This window comes from Leucopleurus acutus, assembly GCF_964270905.1.
Source record: "Leucopleurus acutus genome assembly, chromosome: 1".
Lineage (NCBI taxonomy): Eukaryota > Metazoa > Chordata > Mammalia > Artiodactyla > Delphinidae > Leucopleurus > Leucopleurus acutus.
The window spans coordinates 886,057-899,909 of NC_139142.1; positions in this window are offsets into that span (position 1 = coordinate 886,057).

The window sequence follows — 13,853 nt, forward strand, 5'->3', positions numbered from 1 at the left end:
CTCCCCGCTCCCCAGGCCGGGTGGGGGGGACGGAGGCTGCAGCCATCAGCAGAGGTGGGAGCTCGGGAGGCTTCCCGCTGCTGCCCACGGAAGGGCCCGGGCCGGTGGGAAGGGACAGGCCCACCCAGCCCCCGTCTGCCACGGAGACTGTGCCACGGCTCTTGGATGGCCAGGAGCCGGGTTCCCTGCAGGATGGGCCCTGCCAGGCTCCCGTGTGGAGAGGTCTCAGGTGGGCGGAGGGTGGGAGGAGGGCAGCTGTGCCCGAGGGGACCCTGGGGGGGACAGGAGTGCTGGAGGGGCAGGGACTCCAGAGGGAGGGTCCAGCTAGAGGCACAGAGAGACTGTGTGTTTGGAAAAGGTCAGAAGTTGGGGTAAGACCAGGATGTGGAGGCCCATGCGCATTCTATATCCTTCTGGCGGAGCAGGGGGGACAGCCACCCACCCTGGGGCCCAGCAAGCCCGACGCTGCTGCAGGGGGCACGGGGTCTGGGGGAGACGGGCGAGGAGTGACGTGCTGCAGGCCGCCGCCCTGCCCTGGCCTCCTGCAGCCAGACTCCAGGCAGGTGCTCTGCGTGTGCACTGCCCGGGGCTCCTGCCCCAGGGCTGGGGAGGTGCTCCTCGGTCCCCGGTTACGGAGGGGACTGAGCTTCGGCCACGGGCCACCGAGTGGGTGCACTAACTCACACTCAGGTCCCGCTGACCCCCAAGCCCACCACCCAAGGGATCTGAGCAAAGGCACGGGGTGCAGGTGGGCCATGGGGGGCACTGTCGAGAGTCGGGGCGGAAACTCAGGGCCAGAAGACCCAGGTGGAGTCAGAGACCACCCCCTGTACTTGGCCCTGTCCAAGGGGAGGGGCAGCCCTTCCACGCCACGGCCATATCCTTTATGGTTTTGCCTGTACTGGACCCCAAGGAAACGGAATTATACGGCGCGTATCCTGTTTCGGGCTTCTTTCATTTGACGTAACATTTGTGAGATCTGCTCGTGTGGCCTCTTCTGTTTTATTACTGAGTAGTGTTCCATTTGATTCCAGAATGCACTGGTGCTCTTTCCTGTTGATGCCCATTTGGGAGGTTTCCGGTGTTGACTATGACAAATAAATCTGCTGCCTTCTTGTGCAAGTATATTTGGGGACATAAGTTTCCTGTTGATGCCCGTTTGGGAGGTTTCCGGTGTTGACTATGACAAATAAATCTGCTGCCTTCTTGTGCAAGTATATTTGGGGACATAAGTTTTCATTTCTTTTGGGTCAACACCCAGGCGTGGAGTGGCCAGGCCACAGGGTAGGTGTGTGTTTAACTACGTAAGAGATCGCCAGACTCTTTTCCGAGTGGCTCACTGCGTTGCAGCCACACAGCAGTGTGTCAGGGTCTGGTTCCCCACAGGAACCCGAACATCTGACCTTATTAATCCAGGGGGCAAAAGTCCTAACCCTTTGAGGTTTTAATGTACGTTTCTCTAATGAGTAATCATATTGAAGAGCGTCCTTTCACGTGCTTACAGGCCATTTGTCTATTTTCTTCTGTGAAGCATCTGTTCACGTCTTTGCAGCTTTTTGTTAGATTTTCTGTTTTTTCTTTCAGTTTTATTGAGATATGACTTAGATGTAGCACTGAGTGAGTTTAAGGAGTATAGACTTAACATGTATCGTGAAATCATTGCCATGATAATTAGTTAACATCCATCTCCTCATATAGTTATAAAAAATGTTTTTGCTCTGTGATGAGAGCTTTTAGGATGTATTCTCTTAGAAAGTTTCAAAGACACCACACGGCAGTGCTAACTGTGGTCACCGTGCTGGACACCTCACCCCCAGGACTTATTTATCTTATAACTGGAAATTTGTACCTTTTGACTGCCTTCTGCTTGTCTTTTTATTTTTGCTTTGAAATAATAATTCTTTACACATTCTGGACATAAGATGTATGTGTGTGTGTGTGTATAGACATCCACATTCTTTTTTCTCCCAGTCTGTGCCTTTTTGTTTTCTTTTCTTTTTCTTTCCTTTTTTTCTTTTCCTTCCTTTCCTTTCCTTTTTTTCCCTTTTTCTTAAGACCAAAGGAACTCTTCCGTTGTTTGAATGGGTGATGGGGAGACACAATTTATACGCATGAAATTATCGGGAAGGGAGCAGGCAATGCAAACCAACATATAGGAAACGTTAACTTGTGTTCTGGGTGCTCAGAGCTTAGCGGGATCGTTGAGCGGAGCCCTTGGAGGAGCCGGGCTGGGGCTGGACTTTGAAAGATAGTGCATCAGGTAGGGATTTGTCCAGCCGCAAGTGACGGAAACTCAGCAAAATGGTGTTTAAACAAATTGTTTGTTTGTTTTTTTTCCTTACGCAGCAGCAAGATCCGGGTTCTTGGGGTGAGATCTTTTCTTTGCTTGTGATTGGAAGTGGCTGCTTACTTAAGTCACTAGGGCCTTGTTACAGCAGAAAAATAAAGGAGGAAGCAGGAAGGAAAAGGTAAAGGTGAAGGTGAAGGGGCATACGCTTGAGTCCAGAAACACCTGGCCAGCAACTCCCAGTGGGCTTGCACTTTCCTATGCATGGCCACAACTGTGTTACATGGATTAGACATTTATTTCTTTTTTTCACTGAGGTTTAATTGACATATTATGTTAGTTTCAAGTGTACCACGTAATAATTCGATAAACTTTTGGTTCTCTCAATGATGTCTTGAAGACATAAAGTTTTCAATTTTGATGAAATTCCATCTGTCATTGTTTCTTTTCCATGCCAGCATCTTCTATATCCTCTCCAAGGACACTTTGTTTCCCCCGATGTTGCAAAGCTTTTCTCCCCCAAGTCCTCTATACATCACCTAGTCTGTGATGTGTGATCCATCTTTATTAATTGTTGTATACGGCATGAGGAAGGGGTTTATTTCCCACACATTTATCCAGTTGTTGGGAAGACTTCCCTTTGTTCATTGAATTGCCTTGGACCCTTCGTCAAAAATCAGTGGGCCAGGGCTTCCCTGGTGGCGCAGTGGTTGAGAGTCCGCCTGCCGATGCAGGGGACACGGGTTCGTGCCCTGGTCCGGGAAGATCCCACATGCCGCGGAGTGGCTGGGCCCGTGAGCCATGGCCGCTGAGCCTGCGCGTCCGGAGCCTGTGCTCCGCAACGGGAGAGGCCACAACGGTGAGAGACCCGTGTACCGCGAAAACAAAACAAAACAAACAAGCAAACGAACAAACAAAATCAGTGGGCCATTTATTTCTGGGCCTGGTTCTGGAGTCTGTCTGGCTCCATTATGTACATCCACCCCTTCACTGGTGCCTCACTGTCTCGATTTCGGTGGCATTATCAGGTGGTGTGGGTCTAACTCTGTCTTTTCCAAGACGGGTTTTCTTTTTCCAGATCCTTGGCACTTCCAGATACGTTTTTAGAATCCATCTGTGAATGTCTATCAAAAAGCCTGCTGGGATTCTGATGAGGATCGCGCTGAGTCTGTGGACCCATTTGAGGGGATTGGACATCTCAGCCACACTACCCCTCCCCCACCCACACAGCTGTCCCTCCTCCTGCCAGGTTGCTTTGCTTTCGTCTCTCCCAGAGATGTTTCTGGGGTGGGTCTGGACCTGCTCATTTCAGAGTTAGTGCGGGCAGAGTGTCAGGCTATCATCTGGAAGGGGAGGACCCCGGCCCAGGCGGGCTCTGGGCAGTGGACACTTGGCTTCTGTTCAGGGCCTGTGGGGCTCAGGCTCCTCCAGCTGACCCATAGACTCACATGACCTTCATCAGAACCCCAACAGGCTTTTTAAAAAATTTATTTATTTTTATTTTTGGCTGTGTTGGGTCTTCGTTTCTGTGCAAGGACTTTCTCTAGTTGTGGCAAGCGGGGGCCAGTCTTCATCGCGGTGCGCGGGCCTCTCACCGTCGTGGCCTCTCGTGTTGCGGAGCACAGGCTCCAGACGCGCAGGCTCAGTAGTTGTGGCTCACGGGCCTAGTTGCTCCGCGGCATGTGGGATCTTCCCAGACCAGGACTCGAACTCGTGTCCCCTGCATTAGCAGGCAGACTCTCAACCACTGCGCCACCAGGGAAGCCCCCCAACAGGCTTTTTGACAGAAGCTCGTAGATGATTCTAAAACTTACCTGGACGTGCTAAGGTTCTGGAAAAGGAAAAGCTCTTGGTGACACTGACACACACGTTTCCATGGGGGCTGCCCTCCTCCCACCCTTGGAACCTTCCAAGTTATCCCTTATTGGAGGAGGAAAGGGGAAGAAAGGGGTCTCACAGGACCCCACAGGACCCCAAACCTGGCATCCCTGAAAGGCGCCAGCACCCAACCCTGGTCTCTGCTTTTGCCCCCCGGGTTTGGTTACGTGTTGACAAAGGCCCTCAGAAAGTTGAGCAAAACCCAGTTCTCATCTGTTGTTATGGTTACAAGAAGGGGAAAATAATTTCCTGTGAGGTATCTTCTGATCACTGGTGTCGGATGCAGGAGCAGATTAGGGGAGCACCATGGTGATGTCCCCTAGCCTGCTGGGGACCGTGTGACATTCATTTTGACCTCATACATGGGGTTAAAGTCGGCCCGCTTCGTCGGGGAGATAGAATGAACCTCATTAACAAGCATCAGAGGATCACTTTGCCGGTTTTATTGCGCTTGTAAAATTGCCTTTACCTCATTCTTTCCAAAATGCCAGATTACGACATCACAAGAGATCCAGGAGGCCGGGGAAGGGGGGTGGGAAGTGGACGCGGGCTGGAAGGGAGCCCAGCACCGAGCCCGGGCTGGCGGCAGGTGGTCTGCTTCCCGCAGGGGGCCAGCCCGTTTGCACCCGGACCTGCACCTGACCTGGCACGTGCTCTCCAGGGAGACTCCCACCTCCCCACTGACCACTGACCCTGCCCTGAATGGCAAGGGGTGGAGTGGAGATGGACAGTAGCGCCAGCGGCACATCAAGGGCTTCTGGTCGGGGAGCCAGGGGGCAGGGGCTGCGGCCCAGGAGGGGAGCAGTGGGCTGGGGTATTTCCTCGGCTGTCCAGGGGCACTGGTCACCGAATCGTTTTGGTCCCAGCTCGTAAGGCCGCCTGGACCTCGTGAGAAGAGAATCTCCTGCTTTGCTCTTTGGTGGGGCTGCCAGGGCTGGGGTCAGGGAAGGGGCCCGCTCATCCCAAGCTCGCAGGCTAGCTCTCCTCTTTTGACCCAGGGACCCACTGCCCTTATTCTGCCAGCACTGGGCAAGGCCTCCTTTCTCCTCCTCGTGGGGTGTGGGGCATCAGCGACAGGGGAGCCCGGGCCACCTCCGAGGTGTGGGGCCTGAGCTGGAAGGATGCCGGTGCCCCGCTGAGGGGGCCACGGTGGCAGGGGGCAGCTCGGAGTCGTCTCGGGGGTGTTGAATCCGAGGCCCCCAGCCCCGCGGGGAGATGCGGAACAGGCCGCTGGGGTCCCGCCTCCCGCTTTCGGATGAGGTCTTGGCCCAGCCAGTGACCACAATGGCCTAACACAGCCAAGGTGACCTTGACCAGCTGACCGTGGTGGCTGCGTGTGGTGGGGAACGGGGCAGGAAGACACGGGTCTGGACTGGGGATGGATGGGAGCTTTGGGGAGAAGGACTCACCTCCAAGGGCAGAGACGTGACCGACTCCAGACGAGACTGGGGTTTGGGGGCGGGGCCGGGCTGAGACGGCATTTGGGCGTGTCAGTGTCCGGGCGCCACTCATCTCCGAGAGAGCGGGGTAGGGGTGCAGGGAGGGGGTTGAGGTCGCCAGCCTCACCTGGGGTGGGACAGAGAGCTGAGCCTGGGCAAAGAGCCTTGGACGGGAGACACTGACCAGGGCGGCGGGCAGAAGGAGGGGCACGCGTGCGCTGTGGGTGGGCAGACACCCGAGTGGCGTGCGCGGCGTGGCCAGCCCAGTGGGTTTCTGCTCAGAAGTCATTTCCAGCCTCATCGCGTCCTCAGCGTTTAGGGTGACCCTCAGAGAGGGGGCCTGACGCTGCGGGGGAACTGAGGGTGGCCGAGGGTCTGCAGGCTGCTCGGAACTCAAGGTCAGGTGCAGGCCGAGGGTGGGCGGGCTGCAGCCCTCACGGCCCCCGCTCTCAGGCAAGGTCACCTCCCCGATGTGAGGCGGGACCCCGAGGCTTCGTCTGAAAGCCTCGGGGCCCCGCAGCCCCTCCCTGCCTGCCACCAGCTATGCTCTGAGTCGGGTGGGTGCTCTGCGCCCGGCTGCAGCAGGGTCTCCTTTCCAGTGTCAGCGATGGGGTCCCGCATGCCCGGGGATGTCGCTGCTTTTTCATAAATTGTCTGGAGAAATTACTGCAAGCACAGCTCATTCGCTTCCCTTTTCTGTCTTTCTTTTTCATCAGCTACCTATAGAGAGGAGCACGTTTTTAGTGTTAAAAATCACTGGGTGGCGTCTCTACCATAGCATCTGGGCTTACTCTCCTGTCCTAAACAACCAGAAAACTGGACACAGAAAACTGGACGGAAAATACGAAGCAACTGTTCGCAGACATTAGACAGTGGGGAGCTCGGGGCTGAGAACCCTGATAACAGGGGAGCAGGTGAGGCGAACAAGCCAATGCGCTGCTTCCTGCCTGGAGCCACCTCCGCGCGCAGGGGGTGGGGCCGCACAGGGCCTGGTGGTCTTCACGAGTCGAGCAGACAGGGGTCAGAGTTTGGGGAGACTGAGGTGGCTAGAACTTGCAGGACAGAAGACCAGAGAAGAGGGAGGCAGACAGAAAAGGAGCCCCGGCATTCTGCATTGAGGCTCCCCTGAGGAGTCATTGACCGAATGCCCAGTGTCCCATCCACGGGGGTGAGACGCCAAGAGCGACTTTGGGGAAATAGCAGAGACCAGGGGCTGCCGGGTGTATGATGTCCAGAGCTCACACCGGCCTGGACCCTTTCCCCCAGCTGGAGAGGAGAGAACTCACTGAATACACGGGCGTTCAGTAGGGACCCCGCGAGAGTCCTGCCTCAGCGGTCGGCTGCGCTCATCCTGGAGGAAGGCTGACCCTACGCCCGTCCCCAGAAGCATCCAAAGGGCCAGACTCGTCTTCAGGTGGCGTCACTTCCTGCCGGAGCCAAGTCCACACTCTTCAAAGGGCTGTGTTGGGATTCCACACTCGACGTGTAACATCCAACAGCCAGTCCAAAACCACCGGAAAAGCAAAGACCCAGCGAGACGCGAACCACACACAGGAGAAAACTCAGTGCATAGAGACAGACCCAGAAATGCCAGACTGATGGAAAAGTGCACAGAGACAGACCCAGAAATGACAGAGTGATGGAAAAGGCAGACAGGGTGCCAAATCCCCTTGAAAATATATTCATGGGCTCAAGGATTTAAAGGAAAACATGAATAGAATGAGGAGAGAAATGAGTTTCCAAAATTCCAAATGGAAATCACGATACGGATGGAAAATACAATCCTAGAGTGAACATTTTCACGGGAAGGGATTGGACACCACAGAAAAACCAGCGGGCTCACATTAGTATTAAGAGCAGGAGTTGGCAGAACACGGCCTGCTTCTGCTCTTGTAAACAGAGTTTGGTGGGCGCACAGCCACACCTGTTGTTAGGCGACACCCACGGCTGCTTTCACGCTGCCACATCGGAGCCGAGGAGTTGTGTTGGAGATCGTGTGGCCCAGAAAGGCTGAAATATTTGCTGTGTGGCCCTTTACAGGAAAAGTCGGCTGACCCTAGTTTCAAGTATTGACTTTGTGGCCTATTCACACCACATATTATAGAGCAAAAGCCTGTTTCTCAAAGATGATGCACATATTAATGTTAAGCCAGTGGGTCAGAGGGAGTCCTAATCGGTAGAACGTGAACTCCCGGGATGGGATTGGTAACCTGGTTACACTTTGGGGGCGGTGGGAACTGGGGGGAGTCTTGCGGGGCCAGTGGCCGCTCCCCGCACTCCGCGCTGCGCCAGGCCCTGAGCCTCACTCACCCTGGGCCCTGAGCACTGGGGTCTTCGTCCTGCTGGCTCTTAGGGCTGTCTCTTCCCACCAGAACATGAGCCCCCGCTGGCAGGGAAGTCCGCCTCCTTCTGTGCCCCAAGGCCGGCACGAGGCCCATCCTGACGGGATGCAGGGACGGGCGGGATGCAGGGACGGCTGAGAGCGGTCGAGTCACGTCCCAACACCCTGGCTTTGGACAGGAAACTTAGCTTTTCTTTTCAACGCGGAGTTTTCCTCCTCCTCCTTTCCTCAGTTTTTAGCTGACATCTATAATTTGGAAAGCCATAAAAATGAATATAGATGAAATATTAGAGGGCGACAGTGTGAAAAAAGCATGAACAAAGAGGCTCTCACTGCTTTAACTAGGTCTTAAGACTGCTTTCATCTACGCGCCTGCCTCAGCCCAGTGAAATTGATTCATCGACCAAATTGGCCGTTTAAAATTCAAAAGCCTGTGTTCTCTAAGTGCGGCTCCCACCTCCCCAGATTTATGGGGCCACAGAGAGGCACCCGGGGTGTCTCTGGTTTCTTTTTTAAGGATGATCTCCAGTGAGGCAACAGGCCCCTTCTTCCCTAGAAGTCTGTGCTCACCCACCACCGCGGCCTGAAGCGGGAGGGGCCGGCGCTGGCTCATGGGACCCGAGGGCACCTTCGCGGGTGCTGGCCGGGAGCCCCGTCTGCAGACCTGCCTCCGCTGCCAGCTCTGGTCCTGTCTGAGGATCCCGCCCCCAGACGGATGAAGACCGAAGGTGAACCTACGGAAGGGAGCCGGGGGGGAGGGTCCTGGGACCCTGGTCCGTGGGGAGCAGCTGGTGGGGCCTCAGGGAGGCTGAGGGCACCCAGCCTCCACCTGCAAACTCACCTGGGCAGGATCGCAGACAGCACTGGGCTGACCCAGAGGCTGAGCCAGGAGGTGACCCAGGGGCAGGTGTGGGTTTCCCTGCGAAAGAATTTTATGACAATCAGAGCAAGGTGAGGGTGGAGCGTGTTCTTAAAGGCAGGTCTCACCCTCCTTCAGGGATGGGGAGGCCGACGGCTCAGGAGATGACGGCCACTCGACGGTAGTTTGCTGCTCACAGATCCCACGAGGAGGGGCCGGGCCATACTCTGCAGGGCCACATTCAGGGGCACCAGGGCCTGTCGGGAGGCAGAGGGAGGGGGGTGAACCGAGGACAGGGACCTTTACTGTGGTTTCCCCGGGAAGAAGGGGGTGAGGCTGGGAAGCAAGGTTCGGATTGGCTGCTTTGAACAATGTCGTCAGTGGGCTCTGGGGCGCAGGGCTGTCCCCAGGTACCTGGACCTGGGATAGTGGTCCAAAGAGGTGGGTTGGGGGTGTGGGCTCTGGACCGACTGGTTTGCATTTGAAAGACATACTCGAAGGGGTGGGGGTGGGCTGTTTACTATCGCTAGGAATTGAGTGGCCCTGGGAGGGGCGGTCCCTACAGGGTCAGTAAGGCCCCGGATGTCAAAGCATCAGAACACAGAAAATACAAGACGTGGTTAGCACAGGGTCTGGGAGCCCCAGCGGGTGGGTCTCTCCTCCCGGCCCCCTTGGTGGGCAGGCAACGGCGGGCCATCCCCGGTCTGAGTTACACCGCAGAGACCTCCATCCCTGAGGTCACCTGGGCTCGGGATGCCTCGTGTATTAAACCAGCTGCCCCTGCAGAAGTGTGCGGCCTGGAAGCAGGAGGCCTCTTCAGGCTGGAAGAGGGGGCTGGGAGGGGACACGGCTGAGGGCACTGGGAAGTGAGCGTGCTTCCAGAGCCCACATTCTAGAGCTCGGAGCACGTGGGGCTGTGGTCACTCACCAGTGAAGCCTCCGAGAGGGAGCGCAGGTTGCCAATAAAAAGCGGAGACAGATCTGGAAATGCTGCGGCCGGAAGCAGGGCTCAGTCTAGATCAGGATTCTCAGTTCAATCTGAGACCAGGGCCTTCTTCTCGGTTGTGGGCAGCCTCTGCACAGGACAGCTATTCTCGGTGCAGAGCGAAGGGGCTGTCATTTAATTCTAGAAGCTATGCCTCTGCCCCCACCTCTAGTACAGCAGAAGGTGGGCCTGGACCCAGCCAGACCCCTGACTGAGGCCACGGCCCGCAGCAGGCTGGACTGCTTCTCCCTTCCCCACTGAGGCGAGAGTCGGGGCCCCCTGCAGAGCCTCAAGTCTCTGCTTTAATTACTCTTATCTTATTTTGTAACTTTAATTGTATAATAAGTGACACTAAACAACCATCGTTAAATTTTAAGCCTTTGTAATAACACTGTTTTATTACACTTTGGTGGCTTTATAACTACGATACTTTATTATTCGTCCTGTGTTATTTTGTGGCGGCACAGTGAGATTTTTAACATCTAATTATGGAACTGGGTGATCATTAACTACGTCTGATACACAAGCTCGTTACAACCTGGTCTCCTGGAGCGTCCGTGTTAGCGGAAGTCGGAGACCTGCCTGCTTTCCAGGCTGTGGGGTGGGCAGTTCTGCTGCGGGATTATAGAGGACCGTGTAGGGTGATGGGGTGTCTTTATGTAACCAGATGAATCTCGCCGGGAAGGTCACAGAGAGCTGGACGCAGGACACATCCTGGGCTCACAGACGGCGGTCCCACAGGGCTGCCAGGTCCACTGGCCTTCAGATCCGCTGGGGAGGGCTTCTCTGGGCCTCAGGTCCATACCCTGGGGTGTCCTTGTGGACTTGGGGACACCTGAAGGGTCCTGGGGACTCTGGTCTACGTGTCTCCTTTGCAGAAGCAGAATCCCCGACTGGGGAGGGGAAAGCTTGCCAAGGTCACCCTGAAATTCAGTGGCAGACCCAGGAGGAGAACCCAGACCCCTCACCCCAGCCCCCAAAGGACTGAGCAGCCAGGACTTGACTGGGCGATGGCGGGGCAGTGGGTGGGAGACTGGGGCGCGGTGGGGGCCAGGGCAGGCGGGGGAGCAACAAGAAGGGGCAGACAAGTGGCCTCCAGACAGGCTCCTCTGGGGGGCCCTGCAGGGGGGCCTGCGTGAGGCTGTCCACCCCGTCAGCGTGTCCCTCCTGTAAGCCCGGCTGGTCTCAGGAACTGGGCTGAGAGCTCCTTGGAGGCAGAGGGAAGGCCCTGGACCCCTAGAGAGAAGTGACCTAAATGTGCTTGTCGCCAGGGCCAGGAAGGGGGTCCAGTCCCTTCGGCACAGCCCGCGAGGCCGGCCTCAGCGAAGCACCCCCTCCCTCTCCTGCCACATCTGCGCTCCCACCCCTGGGCTTCCTCCCCATCCAGGCCTCTGCTCAGCCTGCCCACCCTCTGCTGCCTGTTCTCGAGCTGTGGTCTCCTAGAAATCCACGCAGGGGTGAATGGAAGGCCTGGGAGGGGCCCGGTCACCTCCTAACCCCTGGACCTCCCGCCGGTGCCTCATTTCTCTCTGATGCCCTGCTGGGCCTGGAACGCTGGATGTCCAGGTGATGGGCGGTCCCTGCCGGGAACCCTGCTCCTACAGGCTGCAGCTGTACCCGCTGGACGCCTTGGGGGGGGTGTGTGCCCAGCACAGCCGCTGCCTTAGATGTGGAGGGCGGGGGCTCTGATCCCCTACCTGCTGGGGGCAGACCCAGGGCCCTGGCCTGCACGGCACCCGCAGTCTGGAGGCCAGACAAGGCGGATGTGCTGGGGCATCTCCCCGGCCTGTCGCACCTGCAGACGAGTCCAACAGGGGAACCGCACACAGGTACCAACGTTCTGACCGATGGCAGGAAACTGCTCCGAACAAGCTGCCCGTGTCCGTCTCCAGGGGAACAGGAATGGGATGTTCTGTCTATTTCAAAATGCAGACAGCCCGCCCTGGGGCCTCTCGGGGAGCAATCTTCTCGCTGTGCAGACTCACTCCTTCCAATCCCATGATTCAGTAGCTTTGTTCAGGCCCCGCGAGGATTTGATCATCCTAGAAATTACATCGCTGGCTCGTCCCACTTGGAGGAAACTCAATTACCTGAACGTGGAGCAATCAGCCTCTCCTCCTGGCGGCCGCAGTGAGGCAGGAGCCCCTGAGCAGGAGCGGAATTGCAGGGTCACGGGTAGCTCTATGTGTAACTTTTGAGAAACTGCTGATTTCCACAGCAGCTGCACCGCTTTACATTCCCACCGACCACAGATGAGGGCTCCAATTTCACCACATCCCCACCGATACTTGTTGTTTTCTGGTTTTTGCTCTCTGGTTTTTCCTTTTGACAACAGCCATCTTGGTGGGCGTGAGGTCGTGTCTCACTGTGGTTTCAACTTGCATTTCCCTGTGATTAATGTGGTGAGCGTCTTTCCATGGCCTCACCGGCCGTTTAACCATCTTCGCTGGAGTCATGTCTATTCGAGCCCTTCACCCTTTTTTGCCTGGTTATTTATCCTTTCATTGTTGACGGTCACCCCCAGGAGTTTGTGAGAGGAGGTGCCTTCCCCGCACCCCTGCTCTGTCCCCCGCATCCTGGGCACCTTGGCAGGAGTCCAGGAAGTCCTCTCTTCCCCAGAATTCTGAGGTTTGTTTTCTCTGCAGAAAACGCGGGGCTGGGCCCATCGGGGTGGCCACCTGCCAGGCCGGGTTCCCATCGCCACCTCCCGTGACCCCATGGCCGCCCACCCCAGGCGCTCACAGAGGCAGACGACACGAATCAACTTGCAAACACAGTGCAGTGCGGAGTAGCCGGGGGTGGGGGGGCGGGGTGGGTGGGGGGTTGATGTGACAATTCTCACTGCGATTGCTTTCAGATGTGCCTGTCCTCGCGCGGGGCCCTCTGAATATCTCGGGCCGCCTGGTCCCCTAGCTCAGCTTCACTAACGGCGGGAAGTTACCTGCCACCTCCTGACCGCCAGCAGCTCTTTCTGCCACAGGCGGTGTGGGCCTGATGCCCGGGGGAGGCCCAGCTCCTCCCCGAGCCCCCTGGTTGCTGTCCCCAGGGCTGCAGAGGGGGAGAACCTTCCTTGGTTCTGCTCTGGGTCCAGTCTGGCAGGTGGCCTTTCTGTTCCGGGGGTTCTGGAGAAGGGGTGAGTGCTGGCCTGGGGAGGGCAGTGTCCAAGGGGCCCAGGGCAGCGGAGGCCCAGGAGAGCCCGGTGGGGGCAGGCTGCTCTCGGCATCCCCTCTTTTGGCATGCATCACTTTGGGGAAGCCCAACCCTGTGCCCTCACCAGGGAAGCACGGCTGCCGGCCAGCTGCGGGCCCTTGGGGAGGGGGTGGGGACACCCACCCGGGGTCACAAAGTCAGGGAGGCAGAGCCTCTGGGCTCCAGCAGTCCCCCTCAGCATGACCCCTGACTCGTTGCTGGGACTGTCACACACGCCCCCTACTCTGCACGGGCACGCCCCCGCAGTCCCGCTAGGCAGGCATTATACACCAGGAAGCCAGGGTACAGAGAGGCTGAGTAACCTGCCTGAAGTCACACAGCTGGTACCTGGGAATCCAGAACTGGAGCCCATGCTGTGAGCGCTGTGCCCTGGCCTGAGTGCCGACCTCTGACCCAGGGAGGAAGCCCTTCAGGGTGGGACAGAGGGAGTGAGTCCAGGCATCGTCAGAACCCCTCCTGCCCCCAGACAAAACAAGACGCCTGTCTGAAGGTGCGCCCACACTTCTGTGCTCCACGGGCAGCACGAGGAAGGGTCTTGGACTCAATTCATTCATGTGTCCTCCCTGCCTCGCCTTTTTCAGGCTGGAAGAGGCCAGTTAGGTCTCAGCTGCCAGGAGTTGGCAGGTCAGGCGGCCACTCGTCTGGCCCGACGTGCAGGGCCTTGGCAGGTGACTGGCCTGGACGGAAATGGGGGGGGGGTCCTGCATGTCCCCGTGGGGCCAGCCTTGGCCTGCCCAGGGGTGTTGGGAGCTGGCATGGGGCACACCTCCTGGGGGCTATGAGGACATTATGAGTGAGGACCAGACGGCCTGGGTGACCTCCGGCTGCAAGAACTTCCACTGGGCAGTGGACAC